Source organism: Pyrgilauda ruficollis, unplaced genomic scaffold, assembly GCF_017590135.1.
Source record: "Pyrgilauda ruficollis isolate IOZ18807 unplaced genomic scaffold, ASM1759013v1 scaffold24, whole genome shotgun sequence".
NCBI classification, from domain to species: domain Eukaryota; kingdom Metazoa; phylum Chordata; class Aves; order Passeriformes; family Passeridae; genus Pyrgilauda; species Pyrgilauda ruficollis.
In genome coordinates this window covers 11,139,255-11,153,385 of record NW_024523648.1, presented here as the reverse complement: position 1 = coordinate 11,153,385, position 14,131 = coordinate 11,139,255, and the positions used below count along the sequence as shown (strand labels likewise).

The 14,131-nt window shown below is 40.6% G+C and overlaps 1 protein-coding gene across 3 annotated transcripts in view; it reads right to left on the bottom strand.

Moving 5' to 3' along the window:
• The window catches only part of ARID1B (AT-rich interaction domain 1B), a 325,668-nt gene that overhangs the window by 309,421 nt on the left and 2,116 nt on the right, over window positions 1-14,131 (bottom strand). The gene's annotated exons all lie outside the window — the stretch shown is intronic.

The following is a 14,131-nucleotide window of genomic DNA, read 5'->3' as shown; positions in this document are numbered from 1 at the left end:
ATTTTTTGAAAACAAGCAATTTCAGAGGATACCTAACTCCAAAACCTAAGCCTAAGCCAAACAAACTGACGCCCTTTGTGAGAAAGATCCCTTAAAAAGGATGCAACCAAAAATATGGTTGTGACAGCCTCCAAAAAGTGGAAAGCACTGACATCCTGCTACAAAGATACCAGTGAAATTATTAATCACAATAATACTTCAGTTTGGGCATTTTAAATACTTTACTAAGAAAGGCTAAGTGATCCTAGATATAATTAAGGATTATGGTACACATTTTTCAGGATGTGCAGGTAAATCTCTTTAGCAAATTGCGGTTTTTCCTCTTTAACCATTTTGAAAACATGATACTGCCAAGAAGAGCTCTGTGCAGCATAGGCATCCTTGAGTTTCCTTTTGTCCTAAACAATTTCATCCCTCAGCACACATTGAAATACAGCCGTAGCATTCAGAACAAACTTTGTTTCTTTCACAACCACTGTCCCTCTCGGAGGCAGAGATCTCCTGTCAGGGCTGCCCCTTCCTAACTCCCCATGCCCAGCATAGCCTCTCAGCTCTCCAAAGTGCTCACTGGGTTTGCTACTCTGCACGATGCCCCACAGAGAGACCCCCTGGAGCAATCGGTGGGGGGAATGCAGAGTCACAGGGAGCAACAGTGCTGGGTGAGGAAGATCACCACAGCAGGGAAGCTCCTTCGCAGAGATGCCCACTTCTCTGCAAGCTGAAGTGCCAGCAACGGGTAAAGTAAAAGAGTAAAGAGTTTTCAGTGGACTGTGAAGCAGCATCGACACAACAAAACTGCTTCCCTATTTCCAAATCAAAAGTTTGCATCTGTGTACAGAGGAAATTGCATAACTATGCATGAAGGTCAACTGATCTGGAAATACATCCTGGTATTTTCAAATTTGCCAGTATGCCAGTATGTCTGCAAATATGCTGGGCAAAAATAAATGATACTGACAGCTCTTACATGCAAAAAATTTTATATACCAGAAGAAAGGCCGCAGCAAAAAAAAAATCTCTGAATAGGCATTATACAAATGACAACAAAACAGAAATGTATCGAGCTTAAGCAGAAATGGGTATGAAAACCATTAGCTCCAACAGGTTAGCAAGACAAGAAGAGGAAGCTAAGTTAGTCCAGAACTCCAACACAAGTCTGGAGTCAGTTGCCTCTATGAAAACACTGTAAATAATGGAAGGAATTAATTTCACCTGCCCTTTGACATTGACACCTGAGCTTATCAGCTAAGACTTTCTTTAGAGCAAGGGGAAAAACATGAAACTTTAGAAGCATGATTCATTAGACCAGAATTATACATCTACTTCAGGATGAGATGATTCACATGAAGATCTGACTATTTTTTTGCACCAAAGATACACAAAAAGATCAGGTACAAATGCCTACAAGCACATATGGTTAGATGAGTTCCACCCTTGATATCTTATTTTTCAAAGATACTCACAGCTTATTTGGCCACTGCAATCAATGCATTCTGTATAATTATCACCCTTGGAGGAAAAAAAATTACTCTCTGCCTCAGCTTCTTTCCTTTTAAGAGAGGAATAACAATGGCTTCCTGCTCCAGAGAAATGTTAAGAAATTGCCTGTCATTATTTATAGACTAATTTTACACTCAAGAGGCAAAGTAGGAGGAGTTTAGGCTGACAGAACAACCACCTGTACCACCACCAAAGGGACTGTCATGGCCTGATGCCCACTCAGTCGAACTGGCCACATTCTCTCCTGCTTTACCTCTATGCTGCTAAGTTTATGCTGCAAGTCACATCTGCTCAATGATCTGGCTGAAAGCTAAACATTCACAGGCCTTGTTTGGCAGGATTAGTTTTCAGACAAATCTTTGAGCTGATGCCACTCACCTTATGACACAAGGGAAGCAGCAGGGAGCTGATAAAAAGGTGGGGACTGGTCCTAACAGAAGCAGTGAAGTCGTAGATCAGCTTCACATAACCACCAGACTCACATAGTGGTGCAAGACCTTTTAGCAACACAAAACTGGATGAAAGAGTACTCAAGGAATGTAACAAAAGGCTACTGAAAAATGCAGAAATAAACAAATTAGATTTTGAAGTTTTCTTCAGTTTCCCCAAGAGAAATTCTGGCTTGGTATCTACACAAAAAGCAGATGTCCATTTGGATCAACACATATTTTCCTGTGCATTTATGTGTTACAAACCTTCTCCTGTTAATTTCCTCTGTTTCAGCCTGTGATCCTCAAAAGCTAAGAAGGACAAAAACTGTCTTTCTGAGGAATACCCACGTGGACCCTTCCGATCGATGTACATAGACTGAACTCAATTTAAAAATATATTTGCTCCTAATTCCCAAGTATTAATCTAAAAATGACAAAACAAAACATGTTACTGAATGCTCAGTATCAAACATTTGGGGGAAAAGAATGGGAAAAAAAAAACCCCATCATGCTCATTGTCTCTTTGGACATATATGTATAAAAACCCACTTCTGGAAAGGAAAACTACATTTCTTTCTACTTCTGGCACACTAGCTGAGTGAGACAATTTGCTCAAGACAGACAACCATATGCAAGATCAAGAATTTCAGGAAAGTAAAAATGTCATCAGAAATCATAAATATTTGAACCTTCCATTATGATGCCATGACTAGCTGCAGCCTTTAAGAAACAGCACCTACTTTCTTCCTCCATCTGATCAAGGAAGACATCAGCCACAAGCAAATGAAGAATTTAAACTGAATGTTAAAAAGCAGGAGTAGAGAAAAAATACACAGAGGGTAAATCAGACACTGTGGGGGTTTTTTTCAGGCAAAAAGATTGTTGCAAATAAAAATCCAGGTGTTATTAGAGGCAAAGCAACAGAATTTGGAAACTATCACACAGGAAGAAACTGGCCTCAGTTCTTTCTTGAATTACTAAGGTATTCTTCTAGAACAATGGAACTTTATCTCACTTTTTAAACAAGCTTCATTCACCATCTTCGTAAGATACATCCCCTCAAATAAAATATGACATTGTGGAATAACAAACAATCATTGCTGGCAGCTCTGAACACCCCCAATCTTCTGAGGAGAATTAAAAGGAAAGGAAATCTATGAAATGAAGTATCAAGTTTTATAAAATTGCACAGAACATACCTAGGGCACTGCATCACTACTTAATATAGACAATCATATGCCAAGTGTTTCCTCAGTTCCAGTCTTTTCCACACTTTCCACATGCACAGCAACAGCACACTTGAATTTTCATGCATATATCTTTTCAAATATCTTTTCAGCAAATAGATATATATTTTTAATCACACCTGCCATGCCAGGTAAAAAAACTATGCATATCAACATTTACATTTCAGCTTGGTTTTGTCTCCTTTGTTTGTTTCCTTCCTTTAAGTCTGCTATGGCTTAGAAGATCAGCAATAGAGGAACTTGAAACAAAAATACCAGCACCATCACTCATAGATAACTACTTCCAGGGTTTTTACTGTTATACTGCCAAGTCTTGTCAGGATTTGAGGGCTTGCTTGGCTTTTTAGTGGCTTTTTTTTTTCCCTTTTCTTAAATGCAACTTGACCTCTAGTCACTAGGAGAGTTGGCACAGGAAGCTGGATAGTGAAGATGCCTTCCCTGCTGCCACTCTTTGCCCAACAACTTTTGTCAACCTGGAGGACAGAGGAGCAAATACTAGTCAGAGAGATGGATGGGTACCTGGATCACTCAAAAGCTATTTCCTCAGTAACTATACAGTCACACTAATCACTCTTGCACAACTGTTAAAATTGCAGAAGACAGTAAGGATGAGTTTTCTGTCACTCCAATGACTTGGAAAGTGAGAAAGACATCTTAAGAAAGAAAAAGAAGTATCACAAGACAAAGGAGCAAAAAGAGATTATGACATTTGGATAAAACGAAGTACTATGACTTTGGGAAGAAAAGAAATGAAACAAATGAAAATAACCCACAAATAAATCTTTCATTCACTGAAGGGGAAAATACAGAGGAAGAGCGTTGAGCAACCACATCACACAACAGAGCTGACACATAATAACATCAGGAGCTGCAAAAAAAGTAGAAGACTGCATCCACCATTCTGTCAACTACATTCCAGCAAAGTAACAGCTCACTCAGGCCCTCCTCAACCTTCCTCTTAATGAGAAAGTGCATTGTTACTGTTGCTATTATTATTGAAATAAGCTGAAGAACTAAAAGGAGGAATGTGTGGCTAAGCAAAGTCTTCCTGGGACAGAGAATCCCTCTCCACTGCTTGTTCAAACAGCTGCATTTAGCAAGTTTCCTGTGAACAACCAAATCCCTAAATGTCCCAGTATATGAAACAAGCAGTCCATGTACGTAAATCTAAAACTTTTCAAGGGTCTCAGTTAAGCCAGAAAATGTTCTGACTGCCATCAGCAATCACACATAAAGCTCTCAACAGCTTCGACTGAAGTAGCCTTTCGATTCCTAGCTAATTCTTGGAAAAATCTTTGAATATTGGCCTCTACTCCCAACACCTTGATCACTTCAAGAACACTGTTCTAAAATGAGAGACACTTTGTTTCATATGCTGCTGCCCAATCAGTTCCCTCCTCTTTAAAGGAAAAGCTCAATTAAATTGGGAACTTTTCTTCTGAATGATTTTAAATGGGTTTTTTTTAGTTGCGGTTGGATCTCAGTTAGTATAATTGCTATTTATATCAAAACATTAAAAGGTCTGGTTATGGGGTTTATTAGAAAAGCAAAATGTGTTTTTAATACTTAAAAAAACCCACAACAAAATACTCCATAGCACTATTTCCATTTGTATTTGCATACCACATGTTCAACAACAAAAAGAGCATTCTGCAGAAAGTTAGAAATCTCAGAAATGTTGCTGAATTAGTAGCTCCTACAGTTTGTTAGTAGGAAAACCGGCTCTGTGCCAGGCTGGAATGGGGGGATGGGGGCTATCACAAGGGATGCGTGTTAGCTTCGGGATTTAAAAGAAAAAATACATATATTGTAAACCGTAACATACAAGACAAACAAACGCAGTATCTCTTTACTAGCAAAATTTTTAAATGTAAAATAAGCGTCATTTAAAATGCTAGAAATACTCCGCACGGTGCTGCTCCTTAGAGGCGAAGGCAGAGCAAGGCTTGTCCCCAAGGCAGCGGAGGCCGCGCAGGGCCATGGCTGCCCACAGAGCCTTGCCCACGCTCGCCGGTGCCACCGGTGAGGGCCCGGGCATCCCGCGGCCGGGAGCAGCGCCTGGCCCGCTGCCCGAGCGGCGAGGCTGCTGAAAAGCAATAGATAGCTTCTGGCAGCGGCAAAGGGGAAAATATTTTGATCATGTGACGCCACACAAGCGAACTAGTTCGCTTCGCGTGTGCAACTTGCACAGACGCTGCCGGCGGCCCCGCACCCCGCCGCCCCCCCGCCTTTCCCGTCCCCGCGTCCCGCCAGGGAAATGCCTCAATCGGGAACCGCTTCGGCAAAACAGCCAACGGCGTGCACACACCCCGCACGTCCCACGGCCGCTACATGCCGGGCACCGAGGAGGTACCTCCCTCCAGAAGTCGACCTTTCTGCCGACAGGAAGGAAGAACTTTCAAATATAAGTAAAACTGACACGTAAAATTATTTTGCTACTGCTCGTACGCAGTTAAAACAGCCTCAAATGTACCCACCTCTATTTTTCCAAAAATATTTATTTAAATAGCCTCTATGACCAACTATAAACTCTCTGAAGAACATGCTTATTACTCTTCTTTGCTTGGGAATTTCAATCAAATAAAAACCACCAAATTTAAAAAAAAAAATTCACAAAAGTGCAATTATTTTCCATAAATCACGCCTGAAAATAATATATCAATACTAACGTTCATATAGACAGAAAATCCACGATATTCACAACATAAATTGCTACACAAAAAAAAAAAAATACAGAACTCCATACATCCCATCCAAATCAAAGGCTGCAAACAAACCAGCATATTCCTTTGATGCTGTCAAAACAAACCTCCTTATCTTTATTTTTAACTTAAAAAGAATAAAATTTAAGAACTACAAATCCTGTCCTTGTGCTTTCAAAAGAAATTTTCAGAGCTGATATTTCAGTATCTTGCTTACAAACAAGTAAGTCTGACAAGCTAACCAAATAACACGATCAATGCTGGGAACACCAAGTCTCTGATCCCATCCAAACAGAGGAAGGCACAGTGCAGAATGGATACTCTCCCATGTAACAAATATTTAGGCTGCCTATTTATTCTGCCTTACTTGGTAATTAAAACTGCACATCAAACTCAAATTATTAAACAAGGCAAATATTATCCTTATTTTAACATGGGGAAACTGAGGTTATCAGTTAGTGAAACCAGCGCAGACAGCTGAGAGATGTCAAGAATTCCTGCACCAATCCTCTACTAATATAATTTTCCTGAAGTCACATAATTTACTTACCATGGCTGAATTCACTGCTTGTGTAAAGAAGGCACTATTCCACTTCAATCAATCTGTGAATTAAGCCATGTCCACACTGGGAACAGCACACATGACTACAATTATGTTTTAAAGCAGGATCCCTCCTTTTGGGATTTTCTGAACCGATTTCCTTTCTTTACTCGAACAAAGAAAGAACAACCATGCTCCAACTTGAGGTCCTTCTGTGAAAGACAGCTGTACCAGGGACTGCTAGAACCAGGACAGCCCTCTCTGCCACACAGCACACACCTCTTTGCCCTTTTAAAAGGTGACCAAAACCTGTTGTGGAACTATCTACCTTCTGAAAAACTCAGCAAAATACCTCAATAGCCATACCCGCAAACCCTTCAAGACAAGCTTCTTATAAAGGCTGTTATTTTGGTGGTGAAGCTATGCTACCAACCCAATGGTAAACTAAATGCAAAAGGGTTTGCCACAACAGCTATTAGTCAAGGATGCAATTAATTCCCTGAATCTAACTATGTAGCTGCAACAACAGAACTTCACAGTGAACCCAGCCACGTGGTCTTTAAAGGGCAAGTAAATTGATTCAGTAACTTGGCAGAATCACATCCAAGAGAAAGCCCTGCTACATAAGATTTATTTTTTTAGTAAGCAGATACCTAAAACAAATATCAAACAGATACCAAACAAAACAAAAACCAAAAGAGACCAAAAACCCCAAACAACCCCCCAAAAACACCATGAGTATAAATAATTGAAGTAGAAGCTTGCATGACTCTAATAGTAACATAACTAACACTATCCCTTAAAAAAAAAGGGAGGAATTTATACATCAATTTCCCATTTTCATATTCATTCTTTTTTTAGCAACAAACTAAAATTCCATGTATATCTACTTCTTTAATTTATAAAAAAGGTAAGAAAATTAGAAGAATATTCTTTGCCCACCCTGCAATGGTCAGAAAGAGACAGATGTGGGTGGCAGGGGAGATCAGTGGCACAGCTTTACAGATGGAAGTGTCAGAGGGCCTATCGCTCAGATGGATGTCTTCATAAACAATTACTACATCACAAACCTGAATTCAGTATCTTTTCAAATCTGAGAAGCCTACAATGTAGGGCAAAGACAGAGCACAGCAGCGAATTCTTAAATGCAGAACATCATTTGGCCATTGTGCGTGTTTAGGTGCAAAAGATTAATTAACAGCTCTTAAAATTGGAGAAAATCTAATAAATAGATTACATACTTCTACACATGCTTAGTCCTTCTGATGTAGTTACTAACCTACAATGACTCAAATGCAAAAAGCAGTATGAATGTAGATCGCATACTGATAGATCTGTACTGAAAGCAATTCCTTATACATGCTGCAGAACCATCAAACTCTGTTTTATATCCACAAATTGGCCACTACACATCCAGAAATTCAGCTGCTTCATAAAGTTGTTAAATTTACAAGGAAACTAACATTTCCACTATACATGGAATATAAATGCACATTGTATCAACACCCTTTCAAATCAAGCCTGCCAAAAACTTTTACACAGATTTCACACTGGTTTTAATAAACATAGATAAAATATTTTAATAAAAGCTTCAGGACAATGATCTCAGGTTTCCCAATTTCCAAAACAACTGCAGGCACCTTCAGATAACATAAGCATCCTACATTGTGAATACAAAGTTTGATAAAAGGCTCTTCATATTTGCAGTAAGAACAATTCCTATGTGAAAAGCAATCTTTAAGTAAGACACAACAACTGTGATTTCTGCATCAAATCTGCTCACTTCAAAACTGAAGTCAATGTATTTGCCAGATAAAACAACTGGACTTGGTGGTAAGGAAGTCTGTGCATGCACCCCATACTCACCCCGCCCAGCACACACTGGTGTTCTATGCAGAATACTCATCAAAAGACAAGTTCCATGACACTTGTTAAGCTCCTGGGCACTTTTTCAATTCAAATTCCTCAGAGTTTAATTTCTATGAGAAATCTAGCATCTTTATATAGATGAGACTGGGTATGTAATGATAAAACTGAATAAGGAATACTGAAATTTTGAATTACGGTGCCTTTAGTTTAAGGTGACTGTACTGATAGACAGACAAATCCCTTGTTTCACTCAGTTATTTGTCTTCTTACTCGCTGAATAGGTTCCAGTAAAGCTACGTTCTCCCACAACAGAATGTATACACAATAAGACTGTATTTATTCAAAAGCTACAGTTTATGGCACCACGACCCTGGCTATTTCCAAAACACCTGTCCTCAGGTATGCCTGTCTGAAGCAAAGTGGATGTAATGTGCCTCAGTTTCCCCACCCTGTACAACAGGAAGAACAATTTTTTGCTCCAGTCCAAGGCACTCTAGAAAAACAGTATAAAGATCAAATGTACTTGAAATATTGTTACTGAGAATATAAAGGTACTTAAAATCAATTCTGTATAAATTAGCCACTGCTTACAGATTCACATAAGTTTTTTTAAGATACATTCATCCCTGAAGATTCCTCGACTGCAGCGGAACACCATCATGGATGTGTTCGGCTTTTTTGGAGCTGATGTGTTCCTGGTGGATCACTGGATGCCACACTCTCAGAACTGGAAGTACAACAGTGGAAATTGTCTGGCCTACCTGCAATACAAACACTGCAGCATTCTGCCAGCACATCAGCACTTGTGTGTGAAACTGAGCAAGAACAGGTACCATTGGGGAACAGAAAAAGTAAAACTGTAATACTATGATCTGAATGGCAAAACATACATGAAATGTACAGAAACCCTTCAGGTCTACTAAAAAATAATTTTAAATTTATTAACAGGTAAGACTTCCTTAAAATAAATTTTAATCTAGTATGATTGGCTCCACAAGATTTTTGTGCCTTACATTTATTTGCTTCTATAAGCACCAAGCAATACAAAAACAACACTGCTAAGCAGCACTTTTCTCTTACTAGTTTTCAAAACAAATTTGAAAACCACTAAGGTATACTTTTAATTTAAGTTTAATTAAAGTCCTCATTCAATCGTACCAAAACATATATTTAACACTATGTAAATAGCCCCAAAATTGAAAGAAAAAAGTTTTTTTCCCAAGTACCTTAATAATCACAATTCTAAAATATATTCTAGCAAGTTAGCCTACCACAAACACATGCTACTGAAATTCTGCAGCCTTGAGCATGCATGCACAGTGAATGTGGCAACACTGCTTTACATATCCACAGAGAATCTTCAAAGCCTCCTGATAAACGGCACATTTTGAAGAAGTACTAAAAGATGTAACTGGTATAGGGCACAGGTACAATCTTAGGGACCAAAGAATAAATAAACTACTGCCATTCTCACATAAACAATTAGAATGTCAAAATACCTATAACAATAACAAAACACTTGAGGAATAAAAGTAACAAAGATCTATCAGTAGCTAATTAAACTTGTTTTCATTGCACGAATTTAATCTAGTTTTAACTAAGACACTATTTCAGAATGAACAAGCATCACCTAACAGACCATGCTTAGTAATTTCAAAAACATTATTTTACATAAGTAACTAGAAAATTTAGCAATGGATTAAATGCCTTAGTTTTTGTGCCCCGAGATTCAGATCAGAATGCCAAAATGACAGTAATCGACTGCTCGGTAGAAGAATCCTTACATTATGGAAGCAGTAATAGAGTGGGCAGGTTTGCATCTCTCATTCTTCATTGTACCTCGTACACAGGGTTCTGCTGTTCCATGTGTAGGCATAAGCGCTACTACAGAAACCAATAACTGAACACCAAACCACAAAGTGTCAAATATATGGTCGTAATATATATATAGATGCTACTAACTGTGAATATTGCTATTTGCTACTTCTAAATAGAAGCTATGTGAATACTAAACTGTTTATTTGAAACTGCACAGGGAAAAATATATTTTATTCTCCCATTGAGACATGAAGAATCTATTCACCACACTAACAGCTGTTTAATGGCCTTCAGGCACAGGACATGATTCTGCAGCCTTGGCTTAGCCAGAACTGTCAATACGGGCAATCTATTTGGCATAAAAAGAGCTGCAGAATCAGGCATATTCAGAGTTTCTCTGCAACAAAACAAACAATACATACACAAACTCAGAGCAGCTCAATATATTTTTTTCTGACACTTCCTCTGTATCTTATACAGGTACTCCTGAAAAGACCCAGGTTCTCTCCTTCTGTGTAGGTGTATGTAAATCATACACATGTGCACAAAGGAGAAAGACGTGTATAAAGTGCACACTGAAAGGCCAGCTAATGTGTTAAACTACGGCAGTGCAAATCAGAAGTGAAGAATAAAGGGAGCTTTACGACTCTAAATATCTGTACACTGTCAAGGATTAATCAATAATCAAAAGACCTGAATGACAAGGTACTGTACTACTGTATGAAGTCCCGCACCATGAGATCAATGTATCTGTGTGAGCAACATCCATCTGCTTCAAAAATGTGCGTTTCTTCAGAAGCAGGAAGCCTCTACTGCAAGCTTCCATCACATCTCTCAGCTGGCTAAGGTGATTAAATTAAATGGAAGCAAAATTTTCTTAAATAATTTAATAGGCCGGACAAATACAGAACTTAGTTCATGGTAGGATGCCACAGTTCTTCAAATTACAAAAATTACCCATGCCGAGGCAAGAATTTCCTGAACAAGAATCTCAGATGTTGTAAGCTACTGTTGGTCCTTTTTCTCTGTTCACAGGACAATAGTTCCGTATAGGCTTAGGGGCCAATCAACATCTGCTTTACAAAGACACATGACAAGTGAGCATATTCTAATGTGTGTATACACATATAAAGAGCACACACACAGATGATTATTTTAAAAATGAAGAGAAGCCTTCTGTTCAGATGCTGGACTAAATATACCGGTTTGCTCTTTCAAAGAGCAATCAATTTCTCTACTTACAGGGAGATTGACATGTGGGAATTAAAAATAAATAACAGTGTACAAAACCAATTGTGTTCTGCAAGCTAATGGTAACTACTTTTTGACACAACCCATTTTATACATCAAAAAATATTAATTTAAAACCTAAAGAAAATTTTTATTCCAATCTCTTACTGGTCAAATGGAAAAATCATAATATACAAAACAATGACGTCTTGTCTTTATGACAATTATTTTGAGGAAAAAATAATTTAAAAAATAATCAAAGAAATTGTGCTCTTGCCAGACTATTCTTTCTAAGCTGCATGGCAATCCTTACAGTGAAAAAAAGAAAACAAAAAAGAATAAATCTGTAAGAGAGGATGTAAACCCAAAAACATAAGGAAGCATTTCTAAGGGTCATACTGAGGACATAAATGAATTTACTCTCACTCCTCCAATAAAAATAAAATACTTTAAACAATCTCTGCCACAAAGAAAGAGCACCCTGAACTAGCATGCACGACGTGTGACAACGGTTTTCCTAGCTTTTAAAGCCACAAATTCTGAACTACCTGTTTAAAAGGAGATGATGCAAATATTTTTAGAGTAATTATGAAAGGTTATGCATACGAGGTCTCGCTACATTATGGCTTCCAGTGATCCTTTTATCATTGCAAATTTAAAAAAACGTAAAAATTAACACACACACACACACACAAATCTTATTTCCTTGGAAGAAAAAGAAAGGAAAATGGAATAAAAACTGAAAACATGACAGGAATGGTCTGTTGAAAGTAGACAAACACACACAGAGCCCATCTAAGGTTACTATTTTTTTTCCAGGATTAATACACCATTTGCAATATTAAGCAGTGATTTTTCCAGATTCTATTAATTACTTTATGGAAAGATCCAGCCGTTGGAGGACCCCAAAAGCATACACCTGCATTTGTTTCTGTCAGACCTTGCTGTTAAAAGCTGCTACAAGATTTAACAGTTCTTAATAAAAAGATCTTGTTGAAGGGAGAAGAAACCTATGAAATTCTAATGCACTACTCCATTTAACACAATTCACTTTCCTACTGAGAATTCAAGCCTAATCTCACATTTGTGTAGAAAAATAATGAGATCAACAACTCCCGAAGCTTCTTGAAGTATTCAAACCACAATTCAAACCCAAAAGCAATTTTCTCCCGAATATCTGGATTTGTTGCAGAGCTGAAACAAACACAACCTCTGGCAGAGCGGTTCCTTCTTCCCTTCTTTGTACAATACATGGCATTTTCTCACCTACAGCAGCTCACATGCAAACACGGTCTTTTTAAGAGGCATGCACAGGTTAGGCATCGAGCTAACAGAAACGCAACGGAACTAGTATTGGTTTCTTTTTTCTTTAATAAAAATCCGATCCCTTGCATGACATCCGTAATCTGCAACATTACAAAATGTTTAGGTTTGTCAGGGATTTTTTTCTTTTTTTGTAAGAAGGCGCCAGCGCGACCCGAAAACCCGAACCCTCGTCCAAAAGCACTGTTATTACGAGGCACTTTCCCTACCGCCCCTAATTAGCGCGGAATTAAAAAATCTAAAACAAGTAAGTAAATATAGATAAGCAGAGGAACAAATCAGTCGGTGCCCGGAGAAGCCGGCGGCGCGGGCAGGCCGGGGGCGGGGGAAGGTGCCCGCGCGGCGCAGGCGGCGCTGCCCCGGTGCCCCCCGGTGCCGGCGGCGCTCGCGGCGGGGGCTGCTGTGCCTGCGCCGCTCCAGCGCCTCTATTTACATCAGCGGCGCGAGGTGCCCAATGGCGCGCGCGGAGCCAATCAGATGGCAGATTAGATGTCAACTCGGAGGCAGCTGTCGGGAGACGGTTGCAGCCAGTTTACCTCCACAATTCAAATTCCCAACCTGGCGGGCGGAGGAGACCCGGACGCTCCTCCAAGGGTCGCGCCCGGCAGCCGGCATTCCTGCCGCGCCGCGCCGCGCCGCCCCGGAAAGGCGCTGCGCCGCACCCGCCGCCCCGCGATCATCGCGCCTGCCTATCGATCGGATCCAGCCATCGATCGATCGCCGGAGTTACCGGGGCTGGGGTAGAGGAGTGCGGGAGGGAGCGGGGGCGGAGGCCTGCCCCGGTGCCCGCGCCCCTTCGCTGACGCCAAGGACTTTTCCCTCTTTTTTTTTTTTTCTTTTTCCTTTTTTTTTCTCCGCGTGTGTGTGTGGAGAAGTGAAAGGCAATTACGCGCCCGCGCACACGGGCACGCTCCTGCCGGCGGGCGAGTCCCCCGCAGGTCACCGGGCCGGGACGACCCGCGCGGACCGGGCGCACACGCGCGCGCACACGCGCGCGCGCGCACTTCCCACAGGGAAAGGAGCGCGGCCGCGTTACGTGGATCTCACTGCGGTAACTCCAATCAGTGACAAACTAATTTGCTGAGAGCGCGCAACGGCGCAACTCGCTTCTGCTCGGAGATTAAAAAAAAAAAAAAAAAAAGGTTAAAGAGAGAAGGGAAAAAAAAGGCCCCGTGAAAGATAATGGACGTTATCCCCCGGGAGCCCCCCGGGTCCGGCACTCCGGTTACAAAATCCAACCCCCCGCCCCCGTCCGTCCCGGGCTGTTTGTCCTCCGGGCCCTGCGTCTCTCTAACGCTGTTTCAAAGTGGTGGGGGAAAATACTAATTGGGTCTGAGAACAACCTAATTTCGGCAGCGAAAGCCACACTCCGGTGCCTCCAGCCCCAGTGGAACCGTGCATTGTGCACGGCTCACCCTCGCTACGGAGGCAGCGAGGGGCAAAACTGGCCTAGAAGAGAACGGGGGGGGG